We start from the raw sequence: 10242 nt of genomic DNA, 5'->3' as shown, positions 1-10242 counted from the left end.
TCACACAAGAGGAGATGTCCCATATTTCTCCCTCACAGCAACTGGTGGCTTCTGTGGCTTTGCAGTGCAACACCTTAGAGAGAAGGTTATGTTCAGGAAAGCTATGTTTATACTTAGCACAGTGTCTGGCATATTGTGAAACAATTCAATAAATAACAACTGTTACTATTATCTATAATAATAAATTGTGGACACACAGTGCTGTGAGAGGCTATCAAGGGACATTAATCAGCTCAGGCTCATAGGTATAAGGTGAGCTGTGGAAGAAAGGATTGATGACGGCATCCTAAAAGTGATAGAGTCTCCTAGCCTGTGGGTTGTGCAGATGGAGATGTCCAGAAGGTACTCAATATATAGAAGCGAGGCCCAGGGGAGAGAGCTGCCAGCAGATAAGGATTCGGAGTCCAGTTGGAAGCTGACACCATGAGAATGGATGAGATCAGTCAGGAAAAGTATATAAGTAAAGAGAGGGGGTGGAACCATGAAGAATACTGGCATTTCACAGGCACACAACAGGGGAACTATCTAAAAGGAAAATGGACTGAAAAATGGTTTTTTTAGAAGTATTACCAAAAATCCAAGACTTGAAATACATCAGTGGTATCTTGATCTGTTCTGTTAATTCAGAAATCTTAAAATGAGTTTTAAGAAAATTTATGCTGCTGCTAAGCTGGTCCTGTGATGCTTGCGACATGGGGCTTCTGGCTGTTACCACAGCTCCTTTATCTTTGCCCTGACTCAGATGGCAGGGAGACCCAGTTAGATGCTCAGAGCAAGAGACAACTGAGAAGATAGTTATTGTCTTAACAATGATTATGACATTTAGCAGATTATATATTCTTCTAAGTGGTATAGCACTGGTCTGTCCATTTTCTGTACAGAGATAACTCGTGGTTGCTGTGATGTAGAACACTGTGATACTGATGTGTCAAATGAGATAATCGTTACCCATGGTGGACAGTGAAATAGCTTGCCTCTGGAAACCCTATGAACTTGGAGAAACGATGAAAGTTATACAAGTTATATAAGTATTCAGGTCTTTTGTTCATAGGGTAGCTATGAGTTGTCTATGACTCGATGGCTCTTAACAACAACAGCAACATATTGCAAATTACTAGAGAAGTTACTCTATGAGGAAGAATGTGACATTAGGATTGGAGGAAGGCTGATCAACAAACTGCATTATGCAGATAATATATCCTTGCTTGCAGAAAGTGAGGAAAACTTGAAGTGCTTGCTGCAGAAGATCAAAGACTATAGCCTTCATTATGGAATGCATCTCAACATCAAGAAAACAAAAGTTCTCACGTCATTGTAAATAAACAAGAGATTGATACTGTCAGCGACTTCCTCTTACTTGGATCCACAATCAATATACTTGGTACCAGCAGTCCAGAGATGTATTGCTCTGGAAAAGTCTATAGTCAGGGAACTCTCCAAATTATTGAGAAGTAAAATGACTTTAGTTTGAAGAATAAAGTGTGCCTTATTCAGGCCATGGCTTTTTCAATCACTTGCTGTGCTGCTGAGAGCTGAACATGGAATAAAGATGACAGAAAAAGAATTGATGCCTTTCAATAGTAGTGTTGGAGAATAGTACTGAATATCCCACAGACTGCAAAAAAACCAAACAGATAGGCCTTGGAGAAGGTGCAGCCAGAGTGCTCCTTGGAGGCAAAGCTGATTAAATGTAGCCTGACATACTTTAGGCACGTTGCTAAGATAGGTTAATCCTTGGTGAGGACATCATGCTTGGTGGGAGGGTGAAGCAATGGTGAAAGAGAGGAAAACTGTCAAGTAGGCGGATTGACACAGTGACTGTATCAGCGTGCCCAATTGTGTGGATAACACAGGATAGGACAGGGTTCAGATCTATTGTTCATAGGGTCACTATGACTTGATTAGACAGCACTTAACAGCAACAACAATTGTAACAGAATTACCACAAATAGATGGTTTAACCAATAGAAATGTATTAGCTTAGTTTAGGAGGTTAGAAGTCCAAATTCAGGGTGCCAAATCTATGTGAAGGCTTTCTCTCTGTCAGTTCTGGAGGAAGGTCCTTGTATCCCTCAGCATTTGTTTGTCTGGCATTACTTTTGGTTGCTGTCTGGTGTTGTTGAGTTAAGCATGACTCCTAGGAATCCACTGAGCAGCAGACCTGAATCCTGTCCTGTCCTGAGTCATCCTCACCACCTCTAATACACTTGAGCCATTGCCACAGTCACAGTGTCAATCCATCTCTTGGGGGTCTTCCTCTCTTTTGCTGACCTTTCCAAGCATGATCTCCCTTTCCAAGGAACAGTGTCAAGCAACATGTTCAAAGTATGAAAGATGAAGCTGTGCTATCCTTGCCCCCAAGGAGCGCTCTGGCTGCACCCTGTCCAGGACATATCTGTCCATTCTTTTGGCAGTCCTGAGGTAGGCAGTACTCTTCTGCAACACCACAGCTCAAAGGCATCAATTCCTTAGAGACCTCCATACGTCTTTGCCTTCTCCATATGCAGAAACTTGCCAGCACAGGGATCTTAGGCAAAGATCAAACTTTATCCTCAGCTTTCTTTCATGGTGGTATTGAGGTCCTCGTTCTATGCTTACTTCCTGTCTCCTTTAATCTTTGTGAGATAAAAAATATTAAAAGTCACACATCAGAGAAACCTCCCTTTTGTCAGGTCAGGGCAATGACAAGAGCCTTGTTTCCACCCTAATCATCTTACAACTAATTTATTACAAATTGTGGTGAATGACTACATCATTATATATGCCTCATTATGATGTTGTTTGTGGTTGTTAGAGCCCTCAAATCAAGTACAACTCAAAGCCTTTCTATGTCTGCACAATTTGGTGGGTAGAGGGAGGGATCAGTAAAGGAATGGGGAAAGGTCCGGTGTAGAAAACAATGTATATGAACTTTATGAACTTTGTATGTAAACCAGTAAAAATATTTTTTTAAAAAGCCATACTATGAACAACAGAGCTGAAATCTGTCCTATCCTGTGCCAACCTCACAATCTCTGACGCACTCAAGCCCATTGCTGCAGTTGCTATATCAGTCCACCTGGTTGACGATTCTTCCTCTCCTTCATTGTCCCAACACCTTTCCAAGCATGATGCGCTTCTCCAAGAAATAGCTCCTTCCTAGCAACATGCCCAAAGTGTGAGAGACAAAGCTTTGCCATCTTTGCCTCCAAGGAATGCTCTGACTGCACCTTCTCTAAGACATATCCGCTTGTTCTTTTGGCAGTCCATGGGATATTCAGTACTCTTCTCCAGCACCACAGCTCAAAGACATCAATCCTCTGTCATCCTTATTCACTGTCCAGCTCAAAAAACTGTGGTCGAAATCAAGTACATCTTATTCTTCAAACTAACATCATTGTTCTTCAGTAATTTGGAGAGGTCCCTGACTGTAGACTTTCTCAGTGGAACACATTTACAAATATCCTGACTGCCAGTACCAAGTATATTGATCGTGGATCCAATATGAAGTCACTGACCTTTTCAATCTGTTCTCTATCTATTATAATGCCACCTAGTGGTAAGGAGCTGTGCTGGCAACTGGAGGGCAGGTGATTTGAGTCTGCCAGTTGCTCCATGGGAGAAAGATGGGCAATCCCCTCCTGTGTGATTTACTGCCTCTCAAATGTATTGGAGGGTCATCTATGGATCAGTTTCAACTTGAGGATACTCAGCCACAACAAGTGCTTCTACTCTTCTAATTAGAGGTTAAAATTTACAGCACATGTACCCCTTACACAATGTAGTTAGTCATTGTTATGTTGCCATTCTTATATGTTACCATTGCCCAACCAGGTTGAGGATTTGCCAGTGATAAGCCAGTAGAGGCATCCATCCCACGGACACCAAAAATGCCAAACTAGTCTGTCTTGGATAAAGTACAACCAGGGTACCTCTTAAAGGCAAGGATGGTGAAACTTTGCCTCATATACTTTGGGCATATTGTCAGGAGAGACTCTTCCTTGGGAGGGGGAAGGCATCCTCATGCTAGAAAAGGCAGAGGGCCAGAGAAAAAGTGGAAGCTCCTCGACAAGAGGAGCACAGTGGATTGGCACAGTGAATGTAACAATAGGCTCTAGCATGTCAGAGATGCTGAGGATGGTGCAAGATAAGGCAAGGCTCAGATCTATTGTTCATCTATTGTTGCAGCAACAAGAGCCGGTGGAGGGAATGCCCCATGTTCTCAGTGTCCTTTTGAGGAAGAGGCCCCTGCCTCTAGGGGTCAGAGTTGCCTTTTCTTCCCCACAGTGCACTCGTTCTCAGCTACCTGTGTGAACCATTCACGCTGCCTATGATCCCGCACTGAGATTTTTGCCTGGGACGCTTTCATTCTGAACTCAGTCTGGGCCGTGGGAGTTGCTGATCTCCAGGCTTGCCTGTTCACGTGCAGCATCTTTTCCCACTGGATGACAGGTCCTCTTGCCTCTCAGCACTATCCAGTGATCATAGGTTTCAGTAAAGATAACTTGGGAATTACAGCTTGGGAGGCCTGGGGTACTAGACCAGAGACCAAGGTCTGGTTCACCTGCAACCCCCGACACGGCTCTTCGCCCGTTTTCTTAATTGCAAAGAGAGAGGATTCAATAATGCCAGAAGTTTGCAAACTTTTTACCACCATGGATCTTATATTTCTTAAGTTTCTTTCTCCATGGACTTTAAGCTCTGAAATATTTGATCTTCCAAAATACCCTGCACTGTAAAAAATTCATTTCTTTTTTTATCCTTTATTAATCAAAGACTTTAATCAGCAAGAGAAAATTACTTTTATGACAGAATTGACAAGAGTTTTACTGAAAGAAACATAAATTAATTTGGTTTTTAAAAAGTATTTTTTTTTATCAATTATACAAGATCAAAGGACAGCATTTGTCCAGAGATAAAGCTCAGAAGACGAAAGGGATAGGGAAAAAAGACAAATGGAAACAGAAAACACAGGAAGGAGCAGGGAAGAGTGCTACATAAATGTCACAAACTAAATGCGTATGAATTGTGTGGAAAAATCCATTTTCTCTGTAAACTTTCTCTCAGGCCACAATAAAAAGTTAAAACAAAATTAAATCAAAAGCTTTCAGCCAACAATAAAACTGGTCTAGAAGGTAACAGTAACACCAAGGGCCTACAAACTTCCTAGAACAAGTAAGCATATAAGATCAAAAGGGAGGCATTTACCCAGAAACAAAGCAGGGAAGTCAGGAAGGAGGCTAGGAAGGAAGGATGAATGGAAATGAAAAACACCAGGTAGAAGTAGAATGAGTGCTGTTAAATTGTGGAAATTGCAGGCAATTCATGAAACAAAATGTATATGAATTGCTGAATGGAGAACCAATTTTCTCTGTAAACATTTGTTCAAAACACAATAAAAAATTACATAGGGATAAAAGGAGATAGCTCTTTTATATTATTCCTCTCAAATTTGCAACTTCCTCCGGACTTTTTAAAATACTGAAAAGAACTCTGTCTCTCCCCGTTAGTGCTTTCCTGAGTCCTTATGTATCTGGACTAGAACAAATGAGCTAGATGATTTTTTTAAATTAAATTTTAATGAACATTTACAGAGATTTTGGGTTTCCATTCATTCATTGTTGCACTATTTTCTCTACCCTCCCCCCCAGTTTTTCCCCCCCCCGAAAGTCTGTTTTAATAGCCCCATTGCCACAGTGCTTGTCAAAGCCAGTTCTGATTAATCTCCTTTGTCAGTGTGTCCTTTGCCATTCCCTATCACTCCTCCCTGAGAGAGACTTCACCCTGATTCATAAGGAAAAGGGGATGGCATATTCTCTTAACTACTTCCTGCTGAAAAGGGATGCTGTAGGTTTCAGGGTGAAGATCTTCTCTCACTACTCTAAAGGGCCCCTTTGGCAATAGGAAACACATAGACTATTGTGGAGATTGATCTTGGAATTTAGATGCACTGCTATCAATTGTGCCTAGCCGTACATGTCCATATTCTTGAAGTTGTATCATGGAAGTGTTGCAGCCTAGAAGACACAAATTTAACTAACAAGTTAAAAGTACATGAGTCAAAAATTAAAAGCAATAATATTCCAAGTAGAGGTTCTAATGGTGGCACAAATCAAGTTATAGAGGGAAGATAGTTCTTAAAATAAAAGACTTATTGACTAGCACTTTGTCTATTATAGTACAAAGGTTAGGAACCACAAGATGTAGAGGCTCAACTATGTCATTTATTGTTCTTAAGTCCTGGACCAAATTCCATATGCTCCAATTCAACAGTCTTTTATATGGTTAGTAAGTTAGAGTGGACTAGAGGCTGAAACCAAACCGAAGAGGCCTGTGGGAGGTGGCTGGGGTTCTGTGTACCGTCTTCCTTTATCTATTCTGATGCCATCACTCAAGGCTGCGACTGCTCTCATATAGGTTGGAGTATAGATTATCTTGCTGAGTTTACCAAACCCTATAGCACATGTCAGTACTACCACAGCTGGTGAAGGCTGCTGGTAATAAAAGGAAAGGCACATTTTTCAGTTATTTAACCTCCTTACTATACTCTGGGATAAGTTTTTGTTGTTGTGTGCTATCAGGTCAGAACTCATTTATAGCTGATCCTCCAGCAGATTTTCAGAGGCAGTAAATCACATGGAAGAAGATTATCCATCTTTAACCCACGGAGCAGCCAGTGGATTTGAGCCAGGTGCCTTTACATTGGCAGTGTAACTTCTTACCACTAAACCACAAAAATTTCTTGTTCTAATGATTTAGTGGACAATGAATAAGGATTATAGAAGGAGAAATTTATGGCTTTCCATTGTGGTGGTGCAGAAGAGCATTGACTATTCTATGGACTGCCAAAAAATCAAATAGATAAGTCTTGGAGAAAAGGCAGCTGGAGTGTTCCTCAGAGGCAAAGATGACAAAACTTCACCTCAAGCACTTTTGGCATGCTGTTGGGAGAGGCTATTCCTTGGTGAGGGACATCATGCTTCGAAAGGTAAAGGGTCAGTGAAAGAGAGGAAGACCTATAACCAGATGAAATGATACAGTGACTGCTGCAACAGCTCGAGTATGTCAGAGATTTTAAGAATGGCATAGAATAAGACAGGGTCTGTTGTTCATACAGTTTCTGTGACTTGTACTCAACTCGACAACACTTAACAGTCTCCTCAGTCTCATTACATACTCTATTAAACAAAACAGTAATAACATATCATGCCTACTACCTTTAATATATTAGGTTTGCTAGAATTTTTATGTTGTGTTGTAGATGCTGTCAAGTCCTGTAAGACTCACAGTGATCCCATGAACAACAAATCTGAACCTTTTCCTACCATGTGCCGTCCTCATCCTCTCTGACATACTCTAGTCACTGTGGTAGTCTGTCTCATTGAAGGTCTTCTTTTCTTTCTCTGTTCCTCCACCTTTCCAAGCATGATGTCTTTTTCCAAGGAATGGCCTCTCCTATAATCACTGACACAGTAATTGTAACAACAGGCTCAAGTACTTCATAGGTGATGAGGATGGCACAGAAAAGGACAGGGTCTCCGTTGTTCAGATTGTCACTAAGAGTCATAGACGACCTGATGGCACCAAATAACAAATAACATTGAAGAAATGATACATTAATTGACCAAATACAGTTTTTCCCCAATGCAACATGTGTTTTGATTTCTTTAAAAAAAACACACAAACAACACAGAACTTATACTGACTTATTTACAAAGTTTGAATACATTGTTTTCCACAAAAGATCCTTTCCGTTTCTTTCATCCTCCCCCACCCATCGTATTGTGCAATCCTGTAGTTAACATCACCCACCCCACACCCCCACTGATCCTCAGCCCTCCGCTTCCACCCTCCTCCACCTCTTGGATTCTCATACTCATTCTACGATAATGATTTTATACAGTTTTTGCCCTTGTGGGATTAAGTTAGTTCACTCAGCATAATGCTCTCTAGTCCCTCCCAAGTCAGGTAGTTAATTTACAATGTTATTGCTCCTGCATGCTGCCTCATATTCCATTGTGTGGATGTACCACAACTTCTCAATCTATTCATTTGTGGTTAGACATCTGGCCTGTTTCCATGTTCTTGCAATGGTGAATAATGCTGCTATGAACATTGATGTAGAAGTTTCCATTGTGCCTCAGTTCTCATTTCTTGGGGAATATTTCAAGCAATGTAATAGCTGGGTCATATGGAATTTCTATGTTCAGCTTTTTGAGGAAACAGCAAACTGCCTTCCAGAGTTGTTGTACCATTTTACAATCCCACTAACAAGCATTAGAGTTCCTATCTCACCACATCCTCTCCCATATTTATTACTTGCTGTCCTGTTAAACTTTGCCACTGCTACTGAAGTGAGATCGTATCTCATTGTGGTTTTTATTTGCATCTCTCTTATTGCCAGTGATTTGGAGCATTTCTTCATATGTCTGTTGGTAATTTGAATATTTTCCTCTGTGAAAATTCTTTTCATGTCTTTTGCCCATTTTGTGATTGTGTTATCAGTCTTTTTCTTGTGGAAGACCAAGAGTATTCTGTAAACTTTTGTTAGGAGACTCTTGTCTGAGACAGTATTGCCAAATGTTTGTTCCTAGTCAATAGATTTTCTTTTCATCCTGTTGGAAAAACATTTTGTGATTGTGTTATCAGTCTTTTTCTTGTGGAAGACCAAGAGTATTCTGTAAACTTTTGTTAGGGGACTCTTGTCTGAGACAGTGTTGCCAAATGTTTGTTCCTAGTCAATAGATTTTCTTTTCATCCTGTTGAAAAAAGTTTTTGACGCATACAGGGATTTAATCTGTAGAAGGCTTCACTCATTCATTTTATTCTCTTCAGATTTGCATTTCTGGCTGTATTTGGCAGTCTCTTTATACCGTAGACTAGGCTTTCTAAGCTTGATCCTAATTTGTCTCTTATGAATGTTATGGTTTGGGGCTTTACTCCCAAATCTCTGGTCCACTTTGAAGTGATTTTTGTGTATGGTGTCAGATGTGGATTCTGTTTCAGCCTTCTGCAGGTGGAAGCCCAGTTTTGCCAGCACCATTTGTTGAAGAGTTGTCACTTCCCCATTTGATAGCTTTGATTTCCTTGTCAAATATCAGTTGACCATAGATAGCTGGGTCTATTTCTGGGTTCTCAGTTCTATTTCACTGGTCTATGTGCCTGTCATTGTACCAGTACCAAGCTGTTTTGGTTACTACCACTGTGTAATAGGTTTTGAGGTCAGGGAGTGCTATACCTCCCACTTAATTTTTGTTTCTCAGAAGTGTATTGCTTATTTGGGATCTCTTTCCTCTCAAAATAAACTTGACAATTTCCCTTTTGATCTCCTTAAAAAATGAATTTGGTATCTATGTTGGGATTTCATTGAACATGTAGATTGCTTTTGGTAGGATTATAATTTTGACAATATTGTGTCTTTCTATCCAAGAAAAGGGCACATTTCCCCATTTCTTTAAGTCTTTTATTGTGTCTTGCAGAAATGTTCTATAGTTTTCTTTGTATGGGTCTTTTGTATCTCTAGTTAGGTTCACTACAAAGGATCTCAATTTGTGGTTGGCTATTGTAAATGGCAGTCAAATATTTTTGTTTTATTCAAGATCTATGCTAAGCATTACTCAGAAGGCTGCAGAAATGTATGAGATGTAGCTTTTTTGCATTTTTTAAAACAAATAGATGTTTAATGAGTAAACATTTGAAAATGGTGTGCAGTATTTATTTTCACTTCTGTGGTAACAGCCAGACTGGAAAGGAAGAAAGAGAATGAAAGGAAGGATCTGGGGTAAACTAGAGACTTTTGCTGTTGACAAAGAAGCAGACCCAACAGAAGAGTTAGGACACTGGCGTTCTGCTTCATGAGAGCCTGGTTCTGCATCAGCTGCACCTGCTGGGTATGATTCACAAGTTAGCAGAGGGCTAAAAGGAGAGTTGACTGCAAAGGACAAATGATTCAGTAACTTTATTCAACAAATGGAGATCCATGTGGGTGCAAGTGTTAAGCGACTCACTGTCAACTGAAAGGATGGCCATTCAAGCACACCAGGTGCCTGTCAGGAGAAGATGTGGCAGTCTACTTTATCAAGATGACAGCCAAGAGTATTGTAGGGGAAGTTCTATTCTGTTATATGGAGTCACTATGAGTTGGAATCAATTCAGTGGTGCTCCCAGAACATGCAACATGTATATATTTGCTATCCTACTGAAGACAAAGATTCTCACCACTGGGCTAATTGGCAGCATCAGGATGGATGGTGAAGAGATTGA

This window comes from Elephantulus edwardii, unplaced genomic scaffold (genome assembly GCF_000299155.1).
Source record: "Elephantulus edwardii isolate Elephantulus edwardi_28Jun2011 unplaced genomic scaffold, EleEdw1.0 scaffold00260, whole genome shotgun sequence".
NCBI lineage: Eukaryota > Metazoa > Chordata > Mammalia > Macroscelidea > Macroscelididae > Elephantulus > Elephantulus edwardii.
This window is presented reverse-complemented; position numbering follows the sequence as displayed.